General features: G+C 39.8%; 1 protein-coding gene across 2 annotated transcripts in view; it reads right to left on the reverse strand.

Annotated features, from left to right (window-relative positions):
• Positions 1-18838, reverse strand: part of Ptpn14 (protein tyrosine phosphatase non-receptor type 14) — a 180619-nt gene that overhangs the window by 125245 nt on the left and 36536 nt on the right. The window contains exon 1 of one of the 2 annotated variants that reach the window (XM_058577047.1): positions 15314-16418. The exons of the other annotated variant lie outside the window; for it this stretch is intronic. The gene's annotated coding sequence lies outside the window, so the exon portion shown is untranslated. Of the gene's footprint in view, positions 1-15313; positions 16419-18838 lie in introns of those variants that run through there. 2 annotated transcript variants of the gene reach the window in all.

Below are 18838 nucleotides of genomic sequence, written 5' to 3' on the forward strand. Positions count from 1 at the left end.
CTATTTATATACACTATTATTAATGTCATCCATTTCCCCTTGAATGTTTTCTTCTTGAGAAGGGCAACTGGGAGCCCCTGTCCCTACATTTCACCTTTATATTTAATGCTCTTATGAGGACACTCCCTGCCTCATATTTCCCAACATAAATAACCCTTCCTTTCTTACCATCTCCTTTGAAGCACTATTTCCTCACCCTTTAATTATCTCTGTTGTTCTCCATTACCTCTAAATTCTCCTTGTCTTATTTAAATTGCAATATTAAAATGAGAAAAGCTACCTCACAGAGATGGACTTATTATTCAGAACAGACCTTTTGTTTTTGTTTTTGTTTTTGTTTTTGCATAAAAATCTGCATTTGAAGAAAAGGCTCTCTCACTAGAGATAGACACTAGAGACAGCCCCCGAGAATGTAAGCAGGCTCTCCTTTGTATCAGATAAGGAAGAACAATAGGACAAAAGAAAAAAGAAAGAAGAGAATGGGTCTGGGATATCCAGGATTATTAAATTCTTTATTTGCTTATTACTTTAATTTGGCCAATAATCAGAAACTTTAGAGTTAAAAGTTAGAGATGGGTAGGTTTAAATGGTGAAATGAAGATGCTGTCACCTTTTTCCTGATTGAAAAATCACTCCAACTCAACAAAGCCTAGATGAAACAAGACTTCAGAAAAGTCCACACTACAAAACTCAAACAGGGGGTAAAATTTGACCCCGTCCAATGGGCCTTCTGGGCACTTAACTTTGAGAGACAAGGCACTAGGAACTGAATAGGTTGTGAGCTGGGAAGGGACCAGAAAATAGGAGAACTGTCTAATGTCTTTATAAGGAAGTGGTACCCCTCCCAGTGCAGATAGGAACGGAAGTCACAGGGCTCCAAGAGGGCGCCATGGGGGGGGGGGGGCGTGCCAAAATGCTCTGCCAAGGCTGGACCACGAGGAAAGCTATGACAGGGGATTCACAAAGCAGTTGGAGGGAGGTGTGTGGGAAGACTTAGTCAGATGTTCAAAGAAAACCAAGCAAATGAAAAGGTGAGGCATTTCCTCATTGAAGGAAAAACAAAAATGGGCTCAAAAAAGAAAACATCATCTACACACCACCTTTGACTTAAGCAGCAAACAATACTTACATATTTATGCTGAACAGAAAGCACTTAACCGAGCCTACCAGAGCATTAGTGCTGCTAATTATATTGGAAGAAGGGTGGTGGGGAAAAATGAGAGCCCAAACTGGCTTCAGTCCCCACCATCATCACTGTCATCTCAGGTAGCATTACTGAGCAGTTACTATATTTCATAATTTTTTTTTTTTTTAGAGCATGTATTGGACCTCAGGTCTGCCCCAGGAGCCGGGAGGCTGCCAAATACTAAATGCACCATGGAATCTCCCAGATTCAGCAAACAGGAGCATTTCTCAGGTTAGGAAGACTCTCCATGGATACCTTGAAGGAAGGCTTTGGAACTCTGACTGCAAGGGAGAAAGCAGGAGCATCACACTCAGTTTAGGGAATCTGTGGGTACCCACCAGGTGCAAGCCGTCCCTGGGGAAAACGTAAGAAATTCTTCACAGAATTGCTGAGGTGAATAAAGAAGAGCCAATGGACACTGAATTGGGAGAAGCAGACCTAAAGAGAAATCCAAAGCTTAATTGCCCTAAACCTACAGCTCCCCATCTCCACCACTGAACAGTAGAGAAGGCTGATGTAACTGCAAAAGTTGGACCTAGACCAAATCCATGAAGAAGAGTGACCCCCAGGCTGAAGACAACCGGCCTTTTTACATTTAAGTGGTGATTCCTTGAGCAGAGATTTCTGCAGATGCTGACACCAACATGATCTGTATCACTCTGTGTGTGTATGTGTGTGGCAGGGAATATCAAAAAGTTATGATTAGTCGGTGTTCACAGCATCAAATCATGCCTTAATTTTTCCAAAGACTATAGTTGCCACTTCTGGAGAATTTCTTCCGTACTGAACCCTGTGCATACCTTATTTCTAATACATCCCCAACCCTTATTAGGCATTATCCCCATTTTACAGATGGGTATACTGAAGCTTGCAGAGTCTATGTAAGTTACCTAAGATAACACTGGCTAGTACGGGAGTCCATGCTGTCTCCATTAGGCTATGTTGTCTACCATTTGCCATAACATCACACTTGAGTACAACTTTTCCATAGAGCATAGAGGGAAAAAGAGAAGTAATTCTCTACTAATGAAAGTATTCCTTACAGTCAAGACAAACTTGCATTATTTTCTTTTTTTAGTTGTTACTGGACCTTTATTTTATTCAGTGCTTTATTTATTTATTTATATGCAGTGCTACGTATCGAACCCAGTACTTCACACATGTGAGGCAAGCGCTCTACCACTGAGTCACAACCCCAATATTATATAAAAAGAGTTGCCTCAGTAGGAAAATGGACCCTTTGGAGTAACTTGGCTGTAACAATAGGAACAAAGTTGCTAGGTCACCTAGGGCCCAGAATATAAAGGAAAAGAACTGTGGTGAGAGGGAGTAGGAGGCAGGAAATCCATGTCTTTTTCAGTACATATGTGTGCCTGCCTCCAGTCTGGACACCTGCCCACTGGCATTTACTAATACTGTTCCCCTTCTGATCAAACAACAAAAACAACCTCCCTGAGCCCTCACACTCCCCTTAAGCAGTGGACACAGGCCAATCTTGATATTGTAGTAGTGAAAATATAAACCAAAACATGCTTAGGTTCTCAGATGTTTACATGACAAACTGGCATATCCCAAGTTTTATATTTGGCATAACTCTGCAAATCTGGAAAAGCCCAATGTCGCCCAGACATGTCTACCTTCTACCTTTGCATGTTAACTTGGTGAGATTCCCCAAAGCATCTTCTTTTCATTCTACCAACAGAATAACAAATACCAGGGGGGGAGGGGAACCTGTATACTTCTATATTTTCAAGGGTAAGTGCAGAAATTAACCCAAATCGCTCTGCTCCTGCTCCTCAGCAGCCAATTCCAGCATAAAAGCAAATTCTAGTAGAGTATGCCTGTTTTCCAAGGTACCCCCTGAAGTCACTGGATCATGACTGGAGACAGGAAAGGAGGAGAGATGCAGAAAGTAAAGTGAAGAAAGGCAGAGGAGGCAGGGAACACTTTATGAGGGGTTTCAAGACCCAGACAGACTAGAATTACAGAAGGTGAGTCAAAGATGGTAAGATCCAAGTGCAAGACAACAGGAAAAAAGTATCAACTTATCCTTTGCAAACAGCGCGAGGAAAATGTTTGAAAGGATTTTGTGAAGCAATAACACACTGAGCAGCATCTTAAAAGACAAGCTGGGTGGGTAGAAGGAGCCTGCTGTGAGGCGCCAAGGAAGAGTAAATGCTGTCAATGTCATTCTCTTTCAACCAATGGCAACATAAATGGCTGCATCTGAGGGGAGACCCTTGCAGGACGGCTTCCCTAGAGATGCTACAAGCTACCTTCAACATACCGAACAGACACCAGTACAGAGCTGGTACGCTGTATCCATGCAGCCCAAAGTTCTTAGGACTGCAAGTTCAAGGCCAGCCTCCGCAACTTAGTGGGAATCCGAAGCAATTTAATGAGACCCTGTCTCAAAAAATAAAATGTGCTAGGAATGTGGCTCTGTGGTAAAGCAGCTCCAATTTTAAGCCCCAGAACCAAAAAACAACAAGAATAACAACAATAAAAAAAAAAAAAACCCAATAAGGACACAAGAAGAGCAGGCAAGTTCTAAATACACCATGCAGTGCATAAGCCAACTGTTTAAATACAGGATAATCTCCACTCAGACTCAAACTGAATTTTGTATTGACCACAGGCAATCTTCTTCCTTATAGGCCAAAAACAATCAACGAGAAGTCAAATGGTTGGTTTTGTTATGATTACATTTCAGGGCAAAGCACGATGGCACACAGCTGTAATCCCAGCAACTCAGGAAGCTGAGACAGGAGGATCCCCAGCTGGACGACAGCCTGGGTAACTTAGTGAGACCCTGCCTCAAAATCAAAAATAAAAATGGCTATTTGTATAGCTCAGTGGTAGAGCACTCCTGAGCTCAATCCCCAGTATGGAAAAAAAAAAATAGAAAGATTACATTTCAGAACAATGACCTGATCCACGCTTTTAATAAAAAAATAAAATTTCTATTTAAAAAGTTATTGCACCAGTTGTGTACATTGTGTCAAAATGCTTTCTACTGTCATGTGTAACTAATTATAACAAAATTAAAAACATACATTGCAAATATTTATCAAGTCCCTACAAAATGCCAAGCACTATACTAGACAGTGGGGACAAAACAGTTTTAAGACAGACACAGCTGGACATTCTCATAAATACCACCTATCATAAAATGCTTTAATCATCTCCAAAAACAACTCTCTACGTAAGTATACAAAAACATCAAAATCAATAAAGCAACAAAACAGGGCAGGATCACAACTGGGCACATAAAAATTATTTACAAGTACCCAAATAAGGCACCTTTATAAACCTTATTGTTTTTTCTACCAACTGTCTTCTTAAAATGCCAAATACCTAGAATGTTCTAGAATACCATGAGCTTTCATCCATAGAACTAATTTTCACTGAGCAGCTAAAAGATGTCAGGCACTAGATCTAAGGATGAGTGCTACGTACTTCCTAGCTTTTGTCTTCGAGAAGTTCATCATCTAGTGAGGATCCATTCTTTAATGGGAGATGAAAAACAGCTTAATTCACAGCAGGCTTCAAATCACCTATATCAGATGGGTGAGCAAATGAATGAAGACAAGAGAACTGAAGCTAAGACCTGATTCCAGGACAGTCTCTGGAGCCAGACATGCCTGAATTCAAGTCCTGACTCTGTACCTTACCAACTTGACCAGTTTGTTCAGACCTTGCTGAGACTCACTGCCTCACCTATGAAATAAAAACTAACAGGAGTATCTAGCTCAAAAATCTATTCAGAGAACTCAAATTTAGCAGCTTTGCTCAGTAAGTGGCCTACAGTATGTGTGATAAATGTTAGCTATTAGTAATAAAGTACAAGTCAAAAACTAAGGCCATGATCATAAGGGACTTTGCTCTTGGTACCCAGCTCCTCTTTCCCTTTAATCCCAAGGTTGTGAACAAATACAAGGCCACCCTCCCAATAACTGGTTATAGGGCGGGGGAACTTGTGACAACCAGTCCAAGTTTCTTCCAGAGGTAAACGTTTAAAGATACTTTAGTTTTTTCTATAAAGCTAGGAGGGGTAAAAAATGTTTCTCACATAATCTTAAATTTAACCTTTTCTCCCTAGGAACTGATGCACTTGCTCAGAATAAAGCAATTGTTACTGTGTCATTTACCTTTAACAGAACACTCTCAGTAGTTATATCAGTGTTGATTACTGGATCAAAGTAAAACTACGTAGGCAAAAGCCTTACTTCATGCCACATTCATCAAACATCCTAGACTCCAAACAAGACAACAGAAGTGTTCCCCACTTGCATATATAAATGGAAATACCTGAAAGATGTCCAAACTTATATTTATGCCACTTTAAGAAATATGATTTGCTTGATAGCGCATAACCCTCTATTCAGCAAAATTCCTTTTAGAAATTACTTTTTCTTTAAAAATTACATTTTCAAAAATATATAAATTTCATTATGGCAATTGTGTAGGACGTGGGGAAATTCTAAACTCAAACCTCACTTTCTGTGTTCTCATGATGCAGTGATATAGTATTGCTTCATGGATTAAAGTGCCAGGGAAGGCTCTACAGTGACTGCAGACTGCCAGGGCCGCCTGAGCATCCCAAGTTCTTTTCAAGGGTTTTTAGAAAGCACAGCTGGACCCCCTCTAAACTTATAATAAGAACTTCAGCAGCTAGAAAGTTGGTTTTAAGAAAGAAATTACAGGATTAGAGGCAGAATCTACAGCCAGATCACCCTGAAGGAGCCCCATCTGCTCTAATCCAGGAAGCTAAGCAAGGTGGGGCTAGGTTAGAGCTTGGATAGAGCATGGAGACGCAGGAAGACTTCCCCCAAGGTCTAGTTCATCTGAATAGCCCACCCGAGAAAGCTTCCACCTTTTCTCTTCCATTCTTTGAATCTTGCCTCTTTATCCTCGCCTCTCAAAAACAGTTTTACCACACTAGACCTTAACCTAAAGACAAAGATGTGTTATGTGATATGCAGCAAATATAGCATTTATAGTTACATACAGATTACTCAGTCTATTCATAAAGACTAATTAGTCTCTTCAATTTTCAGGCTGCCTATCCTATAGAGAATTTCCCTTTTCTACCCCATATTTTACTTACTGTTTACTTACTTATTCTGGGATGGGATCTTATTTTACAATGTGGTATTTAGTAATTCATTTAATGAGGACCCATTTAACAAAAACCTACTAAAGGCAGGATACTGTGTTAGAAACTTTGGGGACTAGGGATGTAACTCAGTGGGAAAACACTTACTTAGCATGCCTGAGGCCCTGGGTTTGATCCCCAGCACCACAAAAAGAAAAAAACAAATCTTTGAGGATTACAAAAATGAGTAAAAAGTTGGTCTGAATCTTTGTCACCTGCAGATTCAGCATTTGTAAACTGAACCCCAAGGATCCACAAACACCCTAAAAATTTGTGAACATGCAATGCTGATTTAATTTTGACAGTGTAATTCACTTAACAGTTCTATATAATATTTTAGTTTTGTGTGACCCCAATGAGGATCAGATAAGTTGCAGATATATATAGTGACATTTGATGGGTGACATAAAGTGTCATAATGATGTTTTCAAAGACAAGGTTCTCCTGGCTCCCTTTAGAGTGACAAGAGATGGGTGATAAACAGTGTGTTATTAGGGGTGGTAGACACAGGGGCAGTTAAGACACCTGTCAGGCAGCTATGAGGAAGGTGCCATGAAAGAGACCCAGTCTGTTCTTTGTGCCTATCAGGACTCAAGCAAGCAGTGGTGGTGGCAGTGGTGGTTTTGGGAGTGAGGGATACTCATTCTGAAGATTGGAGTCTCAATGGAAAAAGATAAGGCATGTTTGGAAGTCAGACGGTGCAAATCTGGGCTGGCTGGAGGGCAGAGAAGTCACAGGTGCTAGAAGGTTCAGAAGGACTTGCCCACCAGATTCTGACTGGGGAGACCAGCAAGGAAGGCAATGGTCAGAGTGCATGGGAGTGATGGACTGGGAGAAGTGACTAAAGAAAGGAATTTCAAATTCAAGAACTTGCAGGTAAGAAGGGCTTCAAGAGCTGGGGAATAAAATTGATCAAATTATACTGTTTTATTGTGTGCATGTATGAATATATTATAACCAATCCCACCGTTCTGTATAATTATAACGTGCCCATTAAAAAAAGAAAATAGAAGAAAAAAGGGCTCCAGGAGATGAAGAAGAAATTAATCAGTTAACAAAGAGTTGTCATAACAGAATGAATAGGTAGTGATTGGCAGAGAAGATAAAATAGGAAATTTATCTTTTATCCACAATTGTGATCTATGGTGCGATCAGGGAGATAAGGGAAGATAACATAAGGTAAAAAATTGGTCCACACTAGAACCAGTTTATACACAATAGCTTTACAATTGAGGTCATAATGATATGGCCAAGAGCTGCTCAACTCTGAAATACTGGCAGAATATTATATTAGGGGGATTTTTTTTTTTTTGTACTAGGGATGGAACCCAGTAGAGGCACTTTACCACTGAACTATATCCCCAGCCCTTTTTGAGACAGGGTCTTGCAAATTTGCTTAGGACCTTGTTAAGCTGCTGCAGCTGACCCAGAACCTGCAATCCTCCTGCCTGAGCCTCCCAAGTCACTGGGATTATAGCTGTGTGTGCCACCGTGCCCACTCTGAGGATGATCTTTTATAAACATTCCTACATTCCTATTAGCATCTATTAGAGAAAATGAGAACAACTTCTGAAGTTGAGACAGTTTACATGGAGACACCTGTCCCCTTCTCCTGTTTTTAGACCCTCTGCCTCCTCTTCCTTACCTTAAGAATTTCACCAATGTCTTCTTGTCAGTTCTGGTTCAGGAGCTCATTTTCCCCATGGCTCCAGAGGCTGGTGACACATATGCTTCCGTGCTTTCTGGTTAAAAGAGAGTAAGCCCTGAACATATTTCTTTTTACCTGCTGAGCTACTCAACTGATTAAACAATCCCCGTTGTGTTCCACTAACTTTTAAAAAAGTTAGAACTGCTCATTTTTCTGCAAGGCTGGAAAGAAAGAATGCTGAGAAGCCATTCATATAAATAAGGATCTTTCCTGTACAAAGCAGAGAAACCAAAGCTAACAAATGTTTCAAAATCTAAAGGAAGAGTGGACTCTCAGAGATGGTTGTAAGGATTGAGAGTCATGAGTGCATTATTGGATGGAAGGAAGGATGGAAGGGAGGTGACAGGGTGGCTCTGTTCCTTGACAAAATTCAATAAAAAAGAAGAGCAAGGTATAATCAGCAATGCTGACCATGCATCACCTCTACCACAAAAGCACTTAAGTGAAGGGGATCCCGAAAGAGCTGGAATCTCTCTTGTCTGACTCACAAAGCTGACCAGGACCTAGAGGTTACTTAACGTTGAAATTGCTTTGGTTGAAGACACAACTATCTGAGAACTGAGATTGTGAGCAGCAAGATGATTTTCTCCTTTAGTCTCATCTCAGAAAGAGATGGAAACATATTGAGTTACTCATTAAGATGAAAAGATCTAAAGAAATTACAATAGCTAAAAGCTTGGACTTTGACCTAACAGAGTCCTGAATTTGTGTACTAATTTTGAGTTTCAAGTAACTGTAGCATCTTAAGCAAATTATTTAACCTCCTTGAGCCTCAGTTTCCTCATCTGTAAGATGAAAATCATAGTAAACACATTCAGTGTTACCAGAAGGATTAAATGAGGTAATGCATGTAAAGATGTCACCAAAGTATCTGGCACTCCAATAAATGCAGGTGGGTTATCTATTAATTATGGTTATTAGGATTAGGGGAAATGTAGTCCCCAAAAAAAGAAAAACAACAACCCTCATGAAATAAAAGGGAGATTTGAAAGGTGATATTAAGAACTAAATTTATTTACTATCTTCTGAAAAAAAAAATGAATACCATTAAGGTGAGGAAGAAAAATGGGTGAGAATTTATATCCCCAACCCTTTTTGAGACAGGGTCTTGCTAATTCACTGCAAGAGAAAAGGTATTTAGACAAGTCTACACTTATCAAATTAAGATGGAGCAGGGGGAAGAAGACTTCTCTAAACAATTATGCGCTGCTTTAAAGTATTCTTCACACCAGCCAACAAACATCACTTTGTGTTTCTTTTCTAAACATAAAAACAAAACTCTCCTGACATTCTCTGTCCTGAGCTTATAATGTGCTCAGTAATTTTCCACTTCAGTATTGTGCTCACAGATTTTAAAATGTACTTCAGTTCTTAACAAAAATATTTATGTTCTGCAGCACTGCTTCGGCATAACTGGATTCCCGTGAACAGATGAGAAAGGTATCCAAGAGGAAATGTGAGATAATAGTGTGCAAAGTGTTCCAGAGCAGAAGGTCAAAATATGGAACATACTTTATTACTGTAACAGGATAGCACTGGAAGCAGCAATGGTTGGACCCCACCCAGCCCAGACCCAAAGGCAGGGAATTCTAGTGTCCTCCCCACCCAACACTGACCACATGCACCACCAAACACAGCCACCCCTGGGAGGAAATAGGTTACTATTACCTACCTGCTCCCAACACTTCAAATAGATTTGCAGCTCAGTGGCTGCCCTTTTCTTTTTTTTTTTTCTTTCCCCCCCCCCCAAGATAAAAGCAGAGCTGGTTGGATGACATCTATGTGTTCTTTATGCCTCCCCTTCAAATTCTAGATGCGCAAAGGTAATCAGGAAACATTATTTGAAAACTTTAACCTCAGTGCCAGCTGGAGAGAGATTTGGAAAGTCTTAAAAAAACAATTTATCTACAAAAGGTGAATTTTCATCATTGTGTTTCAGTTTAATCTATAACTTGATTTTGAGTATTCAGAATTGTTTTGGTAAACAAAAATCCTATAAAAATACATTGGTTTCTGTAATTAAACTACAGGGGAAAGGTAATAGACTTCAGTCATTCAATCAACCTAGCTCAGTCTTTGTAAGAAAATCACTGAAGTGCGCAAAAAAAAAAAAAAAAAAAAAATATATATATATATATATATATATATATATATACACACACACACACACACATATATATATATATATATATATATATATATATATATATATATATATATACACATTATAAATTTGAAGGTAGGGAATTTTTTTTTGCTAAATAAGATCCAAAACTAGGGGCTGGAGGTGTAGCTCAATGGTATAGGGCTTGCTAACTGTGTACAGGTCCCTGGGTTCCATCCCCAGCACTGCCCCGCCCCATCCCAAAAAGTTCCAAAATTAAGAAACTATAACAGATTTTATTGAATAATTTTAAACTCCTATGTGGCTAATGACAACATAAAGCAGGTTAGAAAACAACCACCTGGGACCAAAAAACAACGGCAGTGATTATCCATAACTAGTAGAGTTCTGAGTCATTTTTGTTATTGCTTTCTGAAAGTTCCTGTATTTCTTATAATTTCTCTAATGATCAGTATTACTTTTATATTCAGAAAAATAAGAATTATGCTTACAATGTTATCATGGAGTGTTTGAGGAGGCTCTAAGACACACAAGGATAGTATTTATTGAATGTTATTGTTTCTGTCACAAGAACTAGATAAAAATCATATGGTAAGGTCAAGGGTTAAACCCCTCTTTGCTCTTCCATTCTAAAAATCACAGTTTTCCAAATGTAGTACACAAACGTGACACAGATTGATTTTAAGAAAAGCATATTATGCAGTACAGGCTCTAACTGCTGTCCCAGGTCAAGAGAGCTACAATAATTATAGAAAATTACATGGAAGAAGGCAAGACTAAGCTGGGCCTAAAATGAATTCACAAGGGCATAAATAAGAAAGAGAGGACATGAAACCAAAAGTTCCTCAAGTTACTGTATTATTCCTATTTTCTCAATCTGATAGCTCTCAGGGTTTGAAAATTTCCACTTGCTTCCAAAGGAATCTCAAATATGATTACCCAATAATGAAGTATATATGGAAACATCTAAATACATACATACATATTTACATATTATAGACCTAAATATGTATATTTTAAAATTCCTAAATTCTTATTTCCAAGAAAAAGCCTTGAAAGGCAATTGTCTACAACACACCACAACATGTTGGTGGTGGATAATTTCTCCATCAAGCAATTTGGTAATTTCAATTAAAACTATGAATGTTTATATCTTTTGACCCAGCCAGTCTGAACAGGAATTTATTCTAAGATTCAAACACAAGTGGGAAAACTCTTTGTAACTGCAAAATCTGGAAATAATCTAAAAATTCCACCCTGGATAATGTATGTTTTTAACAGAAAAGTGAATGAGGAGACCCTATCTATACTGAAATGCAAGGCTTTCTTAGCAACTGACCTCTAGGAGGGGAACCTGGAGTTTACAAAATAGAACTGGAATGAAGACTTTTTACAGTACAATCCTTGGAATGTCAAAAATCTTGCATCATGTTTGCCATTACCCCATGCAAACAAAAATAAACAAAATTTAAATTTAACATATTTGATCTCCCCCCCCAAAAAAAACCTTCACAGCCAACACTTTGCATAGAAAAATCATCTATTCATGTGAATTCAGAAATCTGCCAAACTTCACATAATTTTTTAAAAATAGTTAAGCTTTTAAATTCTCTATAAAGTTGTCCTATGATTGCTAATCTAAATATACATTTTTTTAAAAAATTGCTATGAGACAGCCCCTAAAAAGAAAATAATACTCAGTTTTGTTTTATGTCTCAAATACAGAAACACTGTTCACATTACAGGAAACTCAACTTCAAAAGCCATTACATTTCCGACAGGAACTCCTGCCCCTGGCCACACTTCAGTACCAGCCACATGAGGAGGGGAAAGGGCAAACACTTCTACCTGCCAGCATTTCATGCTGCTCTTTGTGTGTGACATTTCCCCACTCTAGGCAATGAATCACAATTCCAATTTATTTGTTTTGAATTTGATCCTAATGCATGTGTGAGGAAGTCCCCAAGAATGAAAGTTCCCTACAGAATATTTACCCAAATAAGAAACACATCCTCACTTACCTGTGCCCATATTGTTGATACATCTGTGGCAATTAGCAAGAACACTGGAAAAATACTCTCAGAAGCCTGGGACAAGATGGACTCAGGTGGAGCAGGTAGAGAGGAAGGTAGAGGGGCTGGGGATATAGCTCAGTTGGTAGAGTACTTGCCTCAAATGCCCAAGCTCCTGGGTCCAATCCTCAGCACCACAAAAAAAAAAAAAAAAAAAAAAAGAGAAAGGTAGAGGGGGAAGAGATCTGCCCCTTTTCCTCCTCGGTAATGCTGCCGTCTCCTCTCCAACACTCCTGATTCAATTCAAACTTCTTTAAAGCCCCCAGCTTTTCCAGGACATGGGCTCAACTCTATTCGAGATGCTTCTCAAAACCGGTACCATCCTTTCAGCAGCAAAGAAGAAAAGTCTCTGACAACCTCCTCCTTCAATTCAGTAAAGGACAAGCCTTTCACGAGTTCCTAATACAAGAGGCTTGGGACAACTGGTTTACTAAGTGAAGTGCTAAAATCTCTGGGAAGAAGTACAACATTCTAAGATTTCAGAACCACTGAGGGACAGACAGAAGAAATCCATTCACCACTGGGCTTTCCAGATGTTCATGGATACAAGGAACGTCAACCATCCCAGAAGCAGACAAGGGTATAATTTGTTACAGCCTATCTAAGTCCTCATAAAAAAGTTTGAAAAGAATTTGAAGCTGACAGATGACTGTCCCAGAACAGCAACATCTGTGAGGCGTGTGGGGCCTCAGGTTCCTCATCATTAATAGGAAGAGAAGGCAGATTAATTTTGAATGATGGCTGTGAGCACTAGAAGAAAGATTACAAAACATGTAGCACTTGGTAATTATTCATTCCTGTTGGAAACTATGAAAAATACTAACAGTAAAAAGATTCACCATGCCCAATAGGAGCTTGAGAAAACTAAATACAGTAAAAATTCCAAATTGGTAGGTTGTGCAGTTTTAAGTAAATACCAAAATTTCAAGGAATAAAGCAATAATGACATTCATGGGATGGAACTGGTTCAAAAAGTCCAGTCTGTCTTGTCACATTTCAATAATATCACATTGTGACAGTTATTAAGCCATAACAGTGCTACTGAAACTCAGAAAACATCGTCAATGAAAAAATAATAAGAATTCTATAAACAAGTAGGCTATAAACTCCTTAAGAGGTGACCCCATGCCTGTGTTATCTCTGTTGAATATCGACCTCACACCGTGCCTGGAACCTATCAGGAGCTCAGTAAATATTTGTCAAGGAAATGAATTGGGATCACCAGGTATAATATAGACAAAAATTAACTTGAATCATTTTTCATGCCACATACACAATTAATCCCAAGATATTTTTAAACCACTTTATAAGGTATGGCTGACACACAAAAAGCTGTACATGTTTCATGTACAGAACTGGATTCCAGAACGCTTTGATGACATTTTTTTTTTTAGCCATAGGTGGTTGCTAAATTGCTTCTTCTACAGAGGATAGGAATTAAGACCTCCTATTCCACCATCTTGCTGAAATTTAATTTGGGGGTAGGAGGGCACTAGGAATTGAACTCAGGGAAACTCAACTACTAAGCCACATCCCCAGCCCTATTTTGTATTTTATTTAGAGACAGGGTCTCACTGAGTTGCTCAGCCTCAGCATTGCTGAGAGTGGCTTTGAATTTGTGATCCTCCTGTCTCAACCTCCCAAACTGCTGAGATTACAGGCATGTACCACCATGCCCAGCCATCTTGCTGATCTTGATGACCTGTTTTTAAAGAGTTTTACTGTGGAAGTTAAGAGCCCAAGATGTGGGAACATGGAGACCTGTGTTCAATCCAGTTCTGTTCTTTACTAACTAGGCAAATGACATGGATTTTTAAACCTGCTTTCCCATATCCAAAACAAGTCTCATCCTACCGAACAGCTCAGAGTGGCAAAGAGTAAACAAGGAAAAAAAATGTAAATAGTGCACAACACTAGTAAGTCCAGAAAAATAATATTAACTAAGTATTTTTATCATGTAAAAATTAAGGGGAAGTGGAGACTGGGGCTGTGGCTCAATAGTACAGCACTTGCCTAGCATGCGTGAGGCACTCGGTTTGATCCCCAGCACCACATAAAAAAAAAAAAAAAATACATAAACAAAATAAAGGTATTATGTCCATCTATAACTACAAATATTTACAAAAAAAAATTAAGGGAAATGATAGGCATTTTAAATTAAGCTGGGGAGGAAATGTTGAAAAAGAAGTTATCAAAACCTTTATTTTGATATGTGAAAGTGTTCCATAATAAAATATAGCACATAACATTTCTTGAATCACAGAAAAAAATACATATATATAAAAAATGAAAGTGTTATCATTCTTACATCAATATTTGCATAGGCTATAACCGGATTTCCCTCAATTTTTAAAGGTAATTAGAAAAATTAGACTAAAAGTTGTTCATACTTGTAATTTTTAAAAACCTTTTAGTATCAATTATCAAAAATATGGCTGGGTGCGGTGCACTTGTAATCCCAGCAGCTTGGGAGGCTGAGACAGGAGGATCACGAGTTCAAATGCAAGGCACTAAGCAACTCAGTGAGATCCTGTCTCCAAAAAAAAAAAAAAAATACAAAATAAGGCTGGGGATGTGGCTTAGTGGGCTAGTGCCCCTGAATTCAATCCCTGGTACCAAAAAAAAAAAAAATGTGTGTGTGTGTGTGTGCGTGTGTGTGTGTGTATCTCCAGCCAAAACCTACATAAGTAGACAAAGCACCTCAAAAGAAAATTCCAATGAAAGGACAAAATCCAGTTAATGAGGAGGTTTATCTAATTCAAATAGTGAAAAGTATATTTAATGTATTTGGAGAAACAACACTAAAAGTAAATCTAAATAAAATTTTGTTTAAAATAAACACTAACATTAATGGTATAATGGAAAGCACGAGTGTTTACTAAGACAGATAATATTCTAAGTATTTTATTTGACTCACTAAATCTTCAAAAATATCATCTAATGACATACAAGAGGCAATCTGACCTGATCATATATTGAATGTCAGGGGTTGACATAAGGAAAGAAGCTGATTTCTTTTTCTTAGATATGTGTTAGTCAGCTTTCCACAGCTGTGATAAAATACCTGAGAAATAATTCATGAGGAGGAAAGGTTTACTTTGGCTCATGACTCCGTCAGTTTTGGTCCGTGGTTGGTTCACTCTGTTGTTTTAGGGCCTGTGGTGAAGCAGAACACCATTGTCAGGAAGGCCTGGTAAAGCAAAGCAGCTTGCCTCATGGAGGTGGGAAGCAAAGAGAGGGTCCTAATGTCCCTCAGAGACACACTCTCAATGACCTAACTTCCTCCCAACAGGTCCCACCTTCTAAAGGGTCTACCACTTCCCAGTAGTGCCACAGGCTAGGGACCCAGGCTTCAGTGCGTGGCCTGAGGCAGACATTTAAGATCCAAACCATAACAACGTGGCATTTGAGGCCAGTCTCAGTAATCAGAAGGACTGGATCTTACTTAAACACAGGAAGAGGCCATAACTTAACATCAGCTGCCTCTCTTTGATTCTTATCTATAATATATAGACTTATATTTGCAAGACATACTTTAAACTCAGAATTGAAGAAACAGAAAAATCAAATCCTGCTTTCAGTTTTCACTTCAAATCTCGGGAATTATTACATTTCAGCCAACTCTCCCAAGGTCCACTCTTCCCTCTCTCACAGCAAAGGGCAGCACTTTCATAGGTGGGCTTGCGATCCTACTGTGTATTGGTCTGTGAACGGTTGGCTCAGTGCAACTCAGGAAATTCATATGACATATGGAAGCACAGACTGACATCAGCAATACTGTGAGTCGCTAACCTGCGGATAAAATGTTTCAATCTTTTCAGCAGCAACCATCCCTGACCTCACCTCTTTCAGAAACACTTGCCTTATGTCTTTTCTGTTTATGTTAGATCAAAGGTGAGCCTCTGATTGTCCCCAGTAATGACAAGCCTCCAGTCAATGAGAGTTCCCAGGATGCTAACCATATTGTACACAGAGCTTTCTTGTGATGGGTAAGGGAGAGAAATGGCCAAGAAACCCAGAGACCTTCCTCAAATGTACCTTTCCTGCAAAACCAGGAAATGGCTGTTAAGATGCTGCCAAGGAGGCCACCACTTCCAATAGTGTTGGGAGGTAGAAAACTTAGCATGAAAGAAGCCTTTCAACTCAACATTCTAGAACACGGAGCAACTGCCACTGCAACCCCCTTCAGCCCTGCCTCTGCAAAGAAAGACCTTACACAGTCAGAATTACATCAGGAAGGTGCCCCACAGTGCACTGCCGCTTAGGCAGACAAGAAACCTTTTTGGCATAGTTGCATCCGAGCAACTGGCCCAGTCCCTGACAATGGGCGGCTCCCTAACCACACCATTCCTGAAAGGATTCTGCATTGGGTGCTTCGGTGCATATTCTCTCCTCATCTCACATCAAAGTCTGAAGTCTGTGCTCTTCCTGCTACACCAAAACTGCCTCCTGCCCTCAGGCACCCTCCCACAGCTGTACTGGATGCAACCATACAAGTGGCAGGTACCAGGACTTGGGACTAGAATGTCCCAAGTGATGTCCCAGCCCCATTTCTGAATGTCTAGAGTAACACATCCCACAGGATGAAAGTGCACCAAGACACCTCCACTAAGCTGCACATTCCCTGCTCTGCCCTGGAGAGAATATGGTGATTGAGGCACAGCGCCAGCCTGGGGTAGGCTCAACTATGGTAAAGACCAACCCCAGAATGAAGAGCTGGGACTCTGCGGAACCTCCCAGAGGATGCAAGATATGAATTGGATCTAAAGCACAAGTAGGATTGGCATGGATTAGAAAAAAAAAGTAGCAACCTTAGATGAAGAGAAGGAATCACTGTGTAAGGAGGGTGCAGGAGGAGGACTTGAGGTTGACCTAGGCCCCCAGTTGCTTTAATTCAATTGAACTTGACACTCTCACCATGGTAGGAACAGGTATGAGGAGAAAGCAAGTGGATTCTGTTTGTAACATTCTGAGTTTAATATATTTGCAGTTAATCACATGGAAAGATCCCCTCAGGCAGTTGGAATCTGGGGGGGGGGGGTGTCCTTGAAGAGAGAAGCTTGAATTGCAGAACAGCTCAATTTGGTAGATGTGGGTGTGGCTGTGAATACCCCTGAGAACAGAGACAGGAAGACAGGATCAGATGCTAGATGACACCCACATTCACTGGGTGACCAGCAGAAGAGTCTTCAGAGGACACAAAATGGGAACATCCAGAGAAGCAGGAGGACCAACAGGGGGCTCAGGAGGCAAGATATCAAGAAGCAGGAGGTGGTCAATGTAAAATTCCAAAGGAAGGTCAGAAGAGAAACACGCCCCTCGGCTGTTAGGTGACTGGTCCCTCGGCAAGACAGTGATGGGAGCAATGTGTGGGAGAGGCAACCAGCTCTGTTGAGAAAGAGTTATAAAGAACCCAGTCCTTTACTTATTATTTACGTATCTATTTATTTAGGGCAGTGCCGAGGATTGAACACAAGGTTACTCTACCACTGAGCTACACTCCCAGTCCTTTTTCTATTTTTATTTTTGAGACAGGGTTTCGCCAAGTTGCCTAGGCTGGCCTCAAACTTGTGATCCTCCTGCCTCAGCCTCCAGAGTTGCCTAGAGTATTAAAGGTGTATGCCATCATATCCAACTAGAAACCAGGCCTTTAAAAGGATATTTTTATTTTAAAACAAGAGTTTGTAATAAACAAGAAATATTCCGACCTGGACTGAGCAGTCAGTTTGGAACAGATTTACAATGAATTCTCAGAGGTAAATCTAAGCCCAAAGATAGAGCAGAGAAATACAGGCCATGTGAGCCTCGTATCCTCGGCTTAGGCAGCAGACAGTGGCCAGGAAGAAGGAAAACTAAAGAGAATTCCTTAGATAAATTACTCAAAGGAAAGGAAATGAGGGCCCTGATAAGAAGTGTGGAATACTTAATACCACACTGATCATACTCTTCTCAGAACTGACAAGAACCAATACCCCAGCAGCTCAGGAGGCTGAAGCAGGAGGATGGCAAGTTCAAAGACAGCCTCAGCAACTTAGCAAGTCCTCAAGCAACTTAGCAAGACCCTGTCTCAAAATAAAAAGGGATGGGGATGTGGCTCAGTGGTTAAGCACTCTTGGGTTCGTTCAATCCCTGGTACCAAAAAAAAAAAAAATTCCAGCTCAAGTTTTGTTTTTTTTTTTTTTAAATACAAAGACTGTTTCTAATGTTTACGGAATGTTTTTTAAGTAGGCAAGAGAACCAAAAGCTTTAGTTGGATGCCATAAATGGCTAACCCAAAACTGCATCTTCCTACTTGTGGCAGCCTGCCAGGTGACCGATACTCATTAGCCAGGGGTCGGGTGGCTCTCCCAGGAGTCTACCATCAAATCACAGACACTGCACCCAGCTCAAAGCAATCCCTCAGATTTTTCTTTGCTCTCTTTATTTTTATTCTTTTCCCAATCCACCTGACAAGTTCCTATAAACAAGAATGTCTCTCTGTCACGTGCAGCACAGCCAACGAAAAGAATGTATCTGTTTACAAAGCCACTTTTTTTTTTTTTAATTCTGTACTGAGGAAAGGACCATTTTATATTGGCCTCTCACTGCA

This window comes from Marmota monax, unplaced genomic scaffold (genome assembly GCF_021218885.2).
Source record: "Marmota monax isolate L192 unplaced genomic scaffold, Marmota_monax_Labrador192_F-V1.1 WCK01_AAM20220418_F8-fsc00118, whole genome shotgun sequence".
In the NCBI taxonomy this organism is placed as follows: domain Eukaryota; kingdom Metazoa; phylum Chordata; class Mammalia; order Rodentia; family Sciuridae; genus Marmota; species Marmota monax.